Genomic DNA, 12394 nt, shown 5'->3' with positions numbered 1-12394 from the left:
GAGCATGGCTCCTACTCCTCTTCCACATGAGTCTTGGCAAGCAAGACCCAGAATTCCACCATCACCATTAACAGTTCAACCCTGCTGCAAGTTAAACAGATTCTCTCTCTGTAGCTGAGACTTAGGTGGCTTGTAATACTCAATCTATATTTAAAAGGCCATCTGAGCTCCAAACGCCCGAGTTAGTCTCAGGACTACAACTAGTGCAGAGTTGAAGAAGGCCTGCAAACACAGCCTTTAGACAGAGACGGCATCTAGGTTCAGGGTCATGCAGAGGCCTCCACAGGTCATAGCTAGTTCCCCAGGGTATTCAAGACACCCTCACACTGCATGAGATTGAAGTGGCAGTCTTAGGAAAAACTTAAAAAAAAAAAAAAAAAGCCAGGTCTTCCAACATTCTGCTGAGGTTGCCATAAAGTAGCAGTGGTCAAGACAGGAGAAACCCAGGGCAGCCACCCTCCTCCTAAGGGACAGCAGGCCAGCGAGACGGCCCAGAGGAAAGGCACTTGTCCTTAGAGCCTACTGAGCTGAGTTTGAACTCTAGAACCAAGTGAAGATGGAAGAAGAGAAGCAATTCCACAAAGCAAGCTGTCCTCTCCTCTATACCCATGCCACAGCACGTGCACCCCACTACATCCACATCACACACACACACACACACACACACACACACACACACACACACACAGAGTAAATTAAAAACTGAAAAATAAAATAAAAACAGACAACACGTATTACCCAGTCTCATCCAAAAAGCAGTGGCCTGCCCTTGCTGGCTGCAGCTAGTCTCTTGCTTGCCAAGAAAAAGTAAGACAACAATGTTAAGCTAAAGATGCTACCAACCACGAAATAAGCTCAGCAGCTCACTTACAACTGTTCCCATATATCCCAAGTTTGGTTCTCAGCTCCAGGGAGCATGCTTGGGGAGCTTACACATACACCCACGCAGACACACAGACACACATAAAAAACAGATCAATCTAGCCGGGTGCAGTGGTGACGCCTGTGATCCCAGCACTCAGGGAGACAGAGGCAGGCAGATCTCTGTGAGTTCAGACCAGCCTTGTCTACAAAGTGAGTCTGAGACAGCCACGGCTACACAGAGAACCCTGTCTCGAAAAAAACAAAATAAACAAACAAATTAATAAATTTTAAAAGCAAAATTTGAAACCCCTCTCCTTAATAGAGACAAAATTGTATGTGAAAATGTACAAATATCACCCAAAGGGCTTTACACTCTTAATTTTCTTAAAAACGGAAATTTCACTTGAAGTTGCCCTAAACCTAGTTCTATACTTGGCTATAAATTTAATACAGTTCTAGAAATAATTTTAGATTTAGTTATTATCTACACACGTGTCGGTGCCCTATATGCTTGCCTGGAGCCCTTGGAGGTGAGAAAAAGATTTCAGGTCCTCTGGAACTGGTATAGCTGTGAGCCGCCATCGGGGAGCTAGGAATCAGACCCCCTCTACAAGAGCAGCCAGTGCTTTCAAACAGAGAGCCATCTCTCGAGGCTTAGCTGTTTAACATGTTTATGGAAGAAATTTTTAGTTCTCAAAAAGGTAAATGCATGTATATATGTTTCTGAGGCCTTCCTTTAACATAATTGATCATATGTATGTCTCTTCCCTGTATGTTAGAAAAATGAGGCTCAGAGTCCAAGAACCAGAGATTATATAAAAATACTATACATAAATATTGACCAAATGACCTCAAGTTTGGTCCAAAATGAATATCTGGATATAGACTTACTAAAGTGTTTAATTAGAGCTTTTTCTTAAATCCGAGGTACACTGCTTTTAACAACTTTTCTTTGTAAGCATTTTAAATGTTAATAAAGTCTTAAAGTTTTCTTACTGTATGTATATTATATTGAGGTAAAATGTACACTGAAATAAAACAAAGTAAAATTTAAAATACAAATATTTTTTAAAATAAAACTCTGCTTAATGTGGATGACAGCTCAAGTCCACATGTGTCCCCAGACAGCACTTGGGCAGCATGCACACTTTTATATGAATAAATCAGTCTCAATTCTTTAAGTCCCTAAGAATGAAAGGAATTAGAATCTTTAACTGGAAAAGAATGCTGACGGTTATAAAAAGGAATTTAAGTGTGTCTCATATGAAGTAAGCAAATAATGATTAACCCTTTGTCCTCAGGAAAACTGCTTTCAAGTCCTGTCAAGCACACACCCAATGCCAAAAGCAGAAAACGTGCCCCAAGGCCCCTCCCTCAACACTGTCACCCTGCTCATCCAGAAACAATTATAGCTTTGCTCACTGGATAGCACCTCAGCAGCTGTTAGCACCTGGGGACTCAATTCCACAATGCAGCTTGAGCAGCACTCATCCACCAAGCCACAGTGTGACTTGATTGGAAAGCAGGCTGTCTTGGCTGCCTGGAGGCAGGATGACGGCAGCAGGAAGCTGTGATCTTCCCTTAGTCCAGCAATAGCACATGTGCTGTTGCCACCCAAACCCAGCAAGACCAGTGCCCCTTTTCCCAGCAAGACAAGAGAATCTCGTTCCTAACTGGCCATTAAAACATTAAAAAAAAAAAAAATTGTGACCACAGCTTACTGTATTGAAAATATAAAAATGAGTACTACAGTCTTCATCCCCCAGCACCATTAATTAATTAATTAATGGACATCGGACAGATGTGGCCAGATACACACCTGTCACCCCTGCACTGCAAAGGCTGAGGAAGTTGAAGCTTTTTTTTTTTTTTTTTTTTTTACCTCCAAGGGCCACCAGGGTAGCTCAAGGTTTCCATGGACTACAGAGCGTAGGCAATACAGCAAGACCCTGTCACAAACAAAAAGTAGGAAGTGAAGTCTACCAAAGCTTATCCAAGACCTGTCACATTTCCCCAGCGGGCATCCTAAAAGCTGGACCAATCGCCAGTGTTTTCATCCAGGCACAGCGAGAATATGTGAGGACAGACTGTGGCAGTAAACTGCAGTGACAGCCCTGCACCTGGGCTCAGTTTGTAGGTCTGGCAGAAGCCCAGGGTGGAAGTTAGGAGAAGGGACACATTAAACTGGGTCAGCCACTAAAACTGGCAGGGTCACATTATAAAAAGGAAGCTGTTTTTAACATAAAGACCCATACCATACTACACACCCACCCTATCTTCCAGCTATAAATGAAATGGGGGACAGCTGAGTCCCTGCTCTTGGGCAAGCGCGTCCAGAACACTACTCTCAGCATAGCCCTGACATCTGAAAGCCAGAGGCAGAGTGGCCTAGTGTCTCCAGCTCTGGCGGTGAGGAATCCCTAGGAGGCTGGAGGCTGGTAGCTGGATTCAAAGGTGTACAGTGGCGCCTCCCAGGCATCCAGAAAGCACACTCTCAACTCCCTAGAGGACAGACTCCTCAAAAGGTGGCTTGATACTGCAAGATATGTCATTCAGTTTTTAACTCTTAACATTACTTTCATTATTTTTCTTTTCTCTCTCTCTCTTTCTCTCTCTCTTTCTTTTCCCCCTGTGGTTTTATGAGACAGGGTCTCTTCACACAGCCCTGGCTGTGTTAGAACTGACTCTGAAGACCAGGATGGCCTCAAATTCACGGAGATCCACCTGCTCCTACCTCCTAAGTGCTGGGATTAAAGGTATGTGCCACCATGCCCAACTCTTTTTATTATTTTAAAGAAAGTTTCTGTACACATGCCCAGAGGCCAGAGGTTGCCCGGAGGTGGAGTTACAAGCCTCTGAGCTGCCCAGTGTGGGTAATGGGAGCTCAACTCAGAACCTCTGCTAAGCAGTACACACTCTCAAGCACTGAGCCACTTCTTCGGCCTCTGATTCAGTTTTATAAAACAGATACCACATGTACTGTTCTACAGCAAACAGTACTGATAATTAAACCTTGGGCCTCCAGCAAGCTAGTCAAGAAGACTGTCCCGGAGCTGCACTGAGCCTCAGCTGTAGCTGTGAATAGAAAGACTTGAAGGCAGGCATGGTGGCACACACCTAGAATCCCAGCCCTTCCTCAGGAAAGGGAAGCAGGAGAATCCAACATTTGAAGATACCAGGGGACTTCTCCTGAGAGCACTGCACTGCCCCATACCACTGCTGGCCACATCAGAGCTAGAAGAGCACCTCAGTGCAACCCTGAAGAGACCAGTCTGGTCCCTGGAACTAAGTCCTTGTCCTTAAAACTGACAGATGGACAGCCAAAAGGATCAAGTGAACCAAGCATAAGGCTGAAATTAGGGACACTCGTTGGAATAGGCATCTCCAGACAGATGTAACCCACAGCCTCAGTTTCATTACCTCCCCATCCTAAAATTACACATTCTTCCTTCTTCCCTGCTCAGGCTAGGGGCTGGATAGGTGACTCACATAAGGGCACAGCATGTGCTCTTGTGGCTCTTTGAGAGGACCCAAAGTTCAGTTCTAGAACTGAACTGCTCACAATTGCCTGTAACTCCAGCTCCCAGGGATTGAATGCCTCAGGCTTCCATGAGCATAGTCACACTCACATGCACATACACACACATGAACACTCCTACATGCACACATGCACATTCAAGTGGGACTAAGGACCTGTCACTTAATAGCTTAGCACAAGTACATTAAGCTTACTAAGCCTCTTCTCCACAGCTGCAATCACTGATGGACATTCAACAATAAGAGAAGAGGGCAGCAGTCAATGTCTACGCTCAACGACGCACGTTTTGTGCTTTTCCTCTTAGGCTAACAACCCTGCAAGGCTGGATGATAAATACTACAGTGGAGGAAACTGAGGCTCCGGGAAATGTCCAGGCCAAGTCAGCAGTGGAGCTGAGAGGCAAACTCTGGGAAGTGTGGCTGCGGGAGCCCAAACCACCACACACAGTGCATTCTTAGAGCAGGGCACTACCCAAGCGAAGGCGCACCAAGCCTGAGCCGGCAGCTATTCGGAACCGCCTTCTTCTTTACCTCCCTGCCACTGCAGTGAATGAAAGAAGTATCCCCAACTTGTTTCTCCTTTTGTAGAAAGATAGTAAGGGAAATGTTTTCAATTAGAGTGTCCAGTCAGGTCCTGCAAGAGACACTAGAAAGCATAAACCAGAAGATGAAGAGACACCTTTAGCTAATCCCAGCACCGGGAAGGCAGAGGCAGGTGAGTTCCAGGACAATCTGATCTACATAGTAAGTTCCAGGACAGCCAGGGCTACATAGTAAGACCCTGTCTCACAACAAATAAAAAGTATGTCACCTTATATTCAAGGTCTACTCACTCTTCTGAGCGCACCACAGTCTGGCGGGTGCTACCCCTGACCAGTGCCAGCAAGGCCAGCCTGTATGCACCTAGGGGCTCAATCATATCAAACCGTTTGCCCTATTGAAAGAGGCTATGTCCCAACCATTACTGTTTATCGGAGGGAAGGAGCCCAGACAAGTATGCCCTGGACTCAGGGAGAAGTCTCAGCTTTAGTTTTACAACTGGACTCTTGGAATACGAGACTGACTTGGATGCCAGAAAGGCAGAGAGGAATTACCCATCCCACATGCTCTTTCTATAAAGGTGATAAAGATGTCAGCAGTCAGGAACCTTACTGTCTTCAGGGCCATCCCAGCTAAGGTCTATACCTGTCATTCACGCAGTCAATGCCCAGTGGGCACTGCTGACTAGGCTATGAACAAGATTCCACTGCTTGCCCCTGCATTCTGCCTTCACTGGGGAGACAGTTTTCACACCACCTGCTCAAACTCAGGTCTAGATCCTTGTAGCAGACAGCAGTGATAAATTATGATATTCAAGGGCAGGAACAATGTCAGCTAGCGTGAAAAAGTTGTCAAGGAGTCAAACCTCCCAAAGGACAAAAAGGATCCAGAAAGCAGGAGGAAGTGAAGTAATTAGCACTTCAGGAGACCTGAGAACTGACAATTCAGGGAGCAGCAGCGTGCAGGACAAGGCAGTTGCCATCAGAAACTATTTCCACCCACACTCACATTAAGAAGTCTGAGGCTGGCAAGCACAGCTCAGTGATTGAAGACATTCACAACATAAAGCTGCAAATCAGGGCTGGAGCCCCAGAACCCACATCAAACTGGAAGTTGTCTTCTGCCCTCCACAGGTGTTCTGTGGCATACGTGCCTACATCATTCATATACACACACACATACGCACCCTATGTGTAGATGATATACACATATCACTCCCATGCACACCACTCATACATGCACCCAAACATCATTCACATATACATACTAAATATGTATGTATATTTAGGGTGGGCAGCTACAAGATTTGAAAAAGCAACCCTCTTGCTCTAACAGCCCTCTCACAGTAAATTCATTCAATTCTTTTTCCAACCCCTCACATGTGGCTTTTAACTTACACAACCAAATGCCAGCCACTTGGCAGGGGGATTGGTGAGAGGTTGAGGCCAGCCTGGGCTAGAGTGAGACCCTGCTGCAAAGCAAAATCAACCAACCGAACAAACGAACAAACAAAAAAGCCAGACCAGACTGACAGAATACAATGTAATTTAAGGTTTAAGTGAGTAATTTCCAGTTTGCTTATAAAATTTCTAGTTTTACTTATAAAAATTTAGTTTTGTGCTTCAATGGGCACTATCACAAAAAACTAACTTACAAATGAGAAAAACAAATGGCAAATCATGTAACTAAAAGGATGTTTATGAAAAGAACTCTTAAAAGCCGGGAGGTGGTGGCTTTAGTCCCAGCACTTGGGAGGCTGAGGCAGGCAGATCACTGTTGAGTTCAAGGCCAGCCCAGTCTACAAAGTGAGTTCCAGGCCATCCAGGGCTGTTACAGAGGGAAACACTATCTCAAGGGGCAAAAAAAAATCTTAAAAATCAAAATATTAGAGAGAAAAATAGACGTAATTTCTATTTAAAAATAGACAAAGCATCTAAACAGACACATCTCCACAGAAGGCATACAAGTACCACTGATTTCACAAAACAATACTTGCTACTACTGGTACAACAGAAGCCAAACCCACAAGGTAGCACTCCACACTCAGAGGATGGCTAAAATCAAAACAAGTGTTCTCCATAAAAATGCACAAAAGCCACGGCTTCACTCACTGTGGGTTAAAAAACGCCAACCGCTGCAGCTGCTTTGGAAAATAAAATACCATGGCAATTCCTCCAAAGAGTTAACTACAGGCTTACCAGACAACCAGCAGTTCCACTCTTGGGTCATACTCAAGAGAAAAGAAAATACATTTTCACATGCAAACTTACACATGAGTGCTTACAACAGACTTACTTGTAGTAACTAGCCCAAAAGGCAAACACCCAAATACTCATCAACTGTGAATGAACAAACAAGATATATGTTCATACAATTAAATAAAGTTCAAGCATAAAAGAATATTCCAGTGATGGGCGTGGTGGCACATGTCTGTGATCCCAAAGCACAGGGAGGCTGAGACAGAGGCAAACAGATCTCTGTGAGTTCAAGGCCAGCCTGGTTTACCAAGGGAGTCCAGGACAGCCAGGGCTCTATTACACAGAGAAACCCTTTCTTGGGGAAAAAACAAACAAACAAACAAACAAACAAAACCTTAAAACATGCTAAATTAAGTGAGAAACAGGCCTGTAGAATGGCTCAGAGGTTAACAGCACTATCTGTTCTTCCAAAGGTCCTGAGTTCAATTCCCAGCAACCACATGGTGGCTCACAACCATCTATAATGAGATCTGGTGCCCTCTTCTAGTGTAGACAGACATTGTAATAAATAAATTTTTAAAAAGAAGAGAAAAGAAAACCAATAGAGCCTGGGTGAGCAGGGCCACCATCTAATGTAGCCCACCCTGCCTCAAATTCTCTAGGTAGCCAGGAGAGCCTTTCAAACCCAAACTGGACTGACAGTCCAGTTCTAAGTGTTCTCCCCTGAGCATGCCCAGCATCTCCTCACTAACCTTATGCTGACTCCCTCCCCTCACCAGCTCTGCCTTAACTTTCGTCTTTCCTTTTATTTATTTTTTAAAGATTTGTTGTGTGTATAGATTTTATATATATATATATATATATATATATGTATGTATATGTATATATACACCTGCACTCACTGTCAAGTGTTTCAGCCCCCCACGAAAGAAGCCCCATGCCCATTAGCCGTTTTCCATCAGCATTCCCCTTCTGTAGTACAGAATACAGTATAAATAATAAATAAATAAATATTTTTATAAAATAAAGTGAGAAGCATAGTATGCCCAAGGTCAGGAAATGCACAGAGGTAGATTAGTGGTTGGTGCACCGGGAAGGGGAATGCTGATGGAAAACGGCTAATGGGCATGGGGCTTCTTTCGTGGGGGGCTGAAACACTTGACAGTGAGTGTGGTGATTACATGGCTGCGCCACTGTGACAATACTATACGCCAGTCAATTGTCTACTGAGACGAGCTCGAGTGTATGGCATCTGAGTTGCAGCTCAATAATGCTGCCAGCTAACAAAGAAGGGCCCCCTGTGCACTGCCAGAGTACTAAGCAGGCGCTAAAATAGTAGCGAATCTTGTCTGTGAACTTCAGAGAGCCTCAACTAGGGCAACGAAAACCCAAGAGATTCCATTACTCAACATCTAGGTCCTGGGCCATGCTGAAATATTCATGAAGAATTCCATGTTTTAATACAGAAGGCCACCTCTAGTTTAAAAGACACAGGCAAGTACCAGAAGAGTTTCCATAACTCAAAAGCCTGGCCAACACAGGGAAATCATCAACTGGAACACACGCCCAAGGGCCTTTATTTTACCACATGGGTCAGTAAGCTGCACATAAAAGTAGCTCTCACTGTGCCACCCTCAGGGAGAAGTCAGGCACTTCAGTTACTAAGTTCCCAAAGCACCAGTTGGTGACATATCAAAACATTAAATTAATACTGTGCCATCATAAAGAACTGAATCTTCCACATCCCCACTTACTTAGCTACGAAAGGAATAACATCATTTCAAACATTCTATCACATAAGCAGCGGAGCGACTCCCCACACAGCTGGAGTGGATCCCAGAAGCAATGTTTAAAAATGGTATTTAGCAATCCTAAATCTAATCCTAAATTATACATACACACAAATATGGATTAGCATGATCTAGTCAAAGTAACAAATAACCATGAAAACTTTAATACTGCCTGCAGTGACGTTTCTCCAGTATATTTATGTTAAAAAAATTCATGTCACACAGAGACTGGAAAGACGGCTAAGATGTTAAAAGCACTTGCTGCTCTTGCAGAAGACCCACGTTCAGTTCTCAGCATCCGTGCAGATGGCTCACAACTCTGTAACTCCAGCCCCAGGGAATCCCATGCTCTGGCCACCAAGGGTGCACTTACGTCACTTATGTGCACATACCCAGCACACACACAGGCAGAGAGAGAGACATAACTTAAATTAATAATAAAAAATCTTTTAAGGGCTGGAGAGATGGCTCAGAGATTAAGAGCACTGGCTGCTCTTCCAAAGGTCCTGAGTTCAATTCCCAGTAACCACATGACTCACAACAATCTATAGTGATATCTGGTGCCCTCTTCTGATGTGCAGGTTAACATGCAGTCAGAACACGTATACATAATAAATAAATAAATAGATCTTTTTAAAAACATTTTAAATTCATCAGGCTTTAATGTACTGTCCACAACTAAAAGACAAGTAATACACACACAGAGAAAACATGTTCCAGTTTCTTAAGGAATGTGTCTGACCTTTAATATCAAGTCTGTTTGTGTGACTCAACTACCAAAACACTGGGCATTTCTAGACCTATGATACAAGACAATTCGGCTTTATCTCTTTTTTTCTATTTATATATGTGTCTTGGAGTTATTATTGCTGTGATTAAACACCATGACCAAAGCAACTTGGGAAAGAAAGGGTTTATTCAGTTTATGCCTCCACATCACAGTTTATCATCAAAGGCAGTCAGGACAGGAACTCACACAGGGCAGGAACCAGGAGGCAGGGGCTGATGCAGAGGCCATAGAAGGTGCTGCTCACTGGTTTGCTCTCCATGGCTTGCTTAGCCTGTTTTCTTATAAGAACCCAGTAGTACCAGCCCAGGGGTGGCCTCACCCACAATAGGCTGTGCCCTCCCCTATGAATCACTAATTAAGAAAATGCCCCACAGGCTTTTCCTACAACCCTAGCTCACATGGAGACATTTTCTCAACTGAGGCTTCCTCCTCTCTGATGACTCTAGCTTCTGTCAAGTTGACAGAACACTAGCCAGTGTAATAGGCTACCTCTCAGATTCAAAGTTTAATGTCAGACTACCTACCCAAACATTACTGAGTGTGAAACACACCTCCAAGCCTCCCTAGGGCGGTCTTCTAACACATGCAGAACGAAATACTTAACAGCCTTTACCCTCTCCCCAGTTCCTCCAAGGCTGCGGAGGGGAGTGGGAACTACCTATTTGCCTTCACAACTGAACAGGAGGCAGGAAGCAACTGCTTGTATTTAATCGTGTTCCTGCCTCAGCTAGCAGGCCCTACTGTCAGGGTTCTGCCAGACAAGGACAATGAGACGCATTATTATATAGGGTGACTAAGAGCCTCGTAAGTACTGTTTCAGAATATAATCCCAGCAAGGAAGGCCACGGTACAGGGGCACAATATTTTGTGCCAACCATTTCCAAAACTAAACATATGTGGCACTGTGTATAAACACACTCTGCGGTCAATTCTTTTTAAACGCTTACAGGAAGGGAAGGCCTCGGGAGCTTGCAATCCTGGGAGACATGAACAACTTGCAATTTGCTTCTCACTCTGAATCCCACGACCGAAATGTGTAGAGCAAGCCGTTCCGACACCACAAAACAAGGGCAGCCTACATGAACGCCAAATATAGGATGTGATTCTAAACCACGATGGAGCGAAGCCTGCATTTCCTTTTCCAGCCTGCAAAAAACCCTTTGAACACTCCCAAAAAAGGACGTCGGGGCCGGCACCTCCCTCCGGGAGGAAGCCCCTTTCTTCTCGGAGAGCCCTGCAGCTGGCCACTTCCCCCAGCGCATTCACATCACTGGAGACAGGGCTGCTGCGCGTCCGCCCGCCGGGGACCGGCGGCGGCGCTGGGCTGGGTGTCCCCACCCTCCCCATCTGATGTCATCCTAGCCATCTCGGCGCGGTGGAGCCCCACCTGCCCCGCGGGTCACTAGGTTCCGCACCGGGACTCGCTACAGGGTTCGTCCTCCCGGCCGGCCACGCCGCTGCAGCCCGACCCCGCCCCAGGTCTTCAGGGTCCGGGAGGCCATGCACCCCGAGCCAGGCGGAGCCCGGGCCGGGCGACCGCCCTCGCCCCGCACACCGGGCCACGCGCGCCCAGCCCCACGTGAGCGCTCGGCCCCGGCCTCCCCGCAGCCCGCAGCCACCGCCTCACGGCTGGCGGGCCCAAAGCCGGGCGCCCTCTGCCCGCAGACGGCCATTCCCCGGCCGCAGCGCCCGGCCACGCGCGTGCGCCCCGCACGCTCAGCGCCGCCGGCTCCTGTCAGCCCCGAGCTTCACACGCGGGCCCCGGAGGCCCGCCCGCCCCGGCTCGCTCCCGAGCCGCCCCGCCTGAGCGCGCGCAGCTTACCCGAGCCCGGGTGCCTGAGGCGCCGCCGAAGTCCCAGCTGCAAAGCCCCGCGAAGCCTCCAACCGCTGCCGCCTCCCGCCTGGCACTGAGCGCCGCGCGGGGGAGGGGCGCGGCCGGCGCTGCCCAAGCCTCCTCGCGCAGGCCACGCCCTCGCGCCGCGCCGCGCCCAACCAGCGCTGCTGAACCGCGCCTCGCCACGCCCACTTCCGGAAGGGCCGGGATAGACGCCCGGCGCGCTTTAGCGCGCCCCCTCTGGTGGTTTTGGGAGGCGCAGGGAGGTTTTGAGCACACGCCCGCTTTCCGGGGCACTTGAATGGCCGGTGGCCACGCCCACGGGCTCCTTCGAGCCCCACCTAGTTCTTTAGAACCTGAGCGGGCGTTCTTAAGCTCCACCCACGGCCCTGTGTGAGCTTGGTCGTTTGAGCGCCGCTAACTGTCCATAAGCCCGTGATCCAGGCCCGTTCCCCCGCAAACCTACCTGCCCCTAGTTCAACGCCGCAAATCCCCGCTCGGATTTCCTGAAGCCCTGGGGAACCTATAATCATCCTATTTGCTGCATTCGGGCCCCGCCCCCCGGCCTTTAGGGCCCGCCCCAAATTCTTAGAAGCCCCGCCTCCATACGGGCCGGCCTACGCCTCTCACCCACGCTCTATTCCTCTTACTACTATCCTGAAACACAGCTCAGGGATGGGAAGTGGCTCTTGGGCCTGGCCACACCTACCAGAGAGAGCTAATGACTCCTTTTCTCGGGTGAGGCTGTGAAGACTCCCTGTCTAAAGTCCATCAAGAGTACGTGGGTTCCCAGTCCCAGCTTGTTACTATCAGACGGAGTGACCCAGAGGGCAGTTCCCTC

The 12394-nt window shown here is 47.3% G+C and overlaps 1 protein-coding gene across 2 annotated transcripts in view; it reads right to left on the bottom strand.

The window, feature by feature from the left end:
- Nucleotides 1-12040, bottom strand: part of Coro1c (coronin 1C) — a 75259-nt gene extending 63219 nt beyond the window's left edge. The window contains exon 1 of one of the 2 annotated variants that reach the window (XM_021646054.2): nt 12020-12040. The gene's annotated coding sequence lies outside the window, so the exon portion shown is untranslated. Of the gene's footprint in view, nt 1-11541; nt 11678-12019 lie in introns of those variants that run through there. The other variant, XM_021646055.2, reaches the window with a different exon arrangement.
- Between the last annotated feature and the right edge of the window lie 354 nt (nt 12041-12394).

Source organism: Meriones unguiculatus, chromosome 4, assembly GCF_030254825.1.
Source record: "Meriones unguiculatus strain TT.TT164.6M chromosome 4, Bangor_MerUng_6.1, whole genome shotgun sequence".
In the NCBI taxonomy this organism is placed as follows: domain Eukaryota; kingdom Metazoa; phylum Chordata; class Mammalia; order Rodentia; family Muridae; genus Meriones; species Meriones unguiculatus.
Note: the sequence above shows the minus strand (reverse complement) of the source record. Positions and strands in the feature narration are given on the sequence as shown.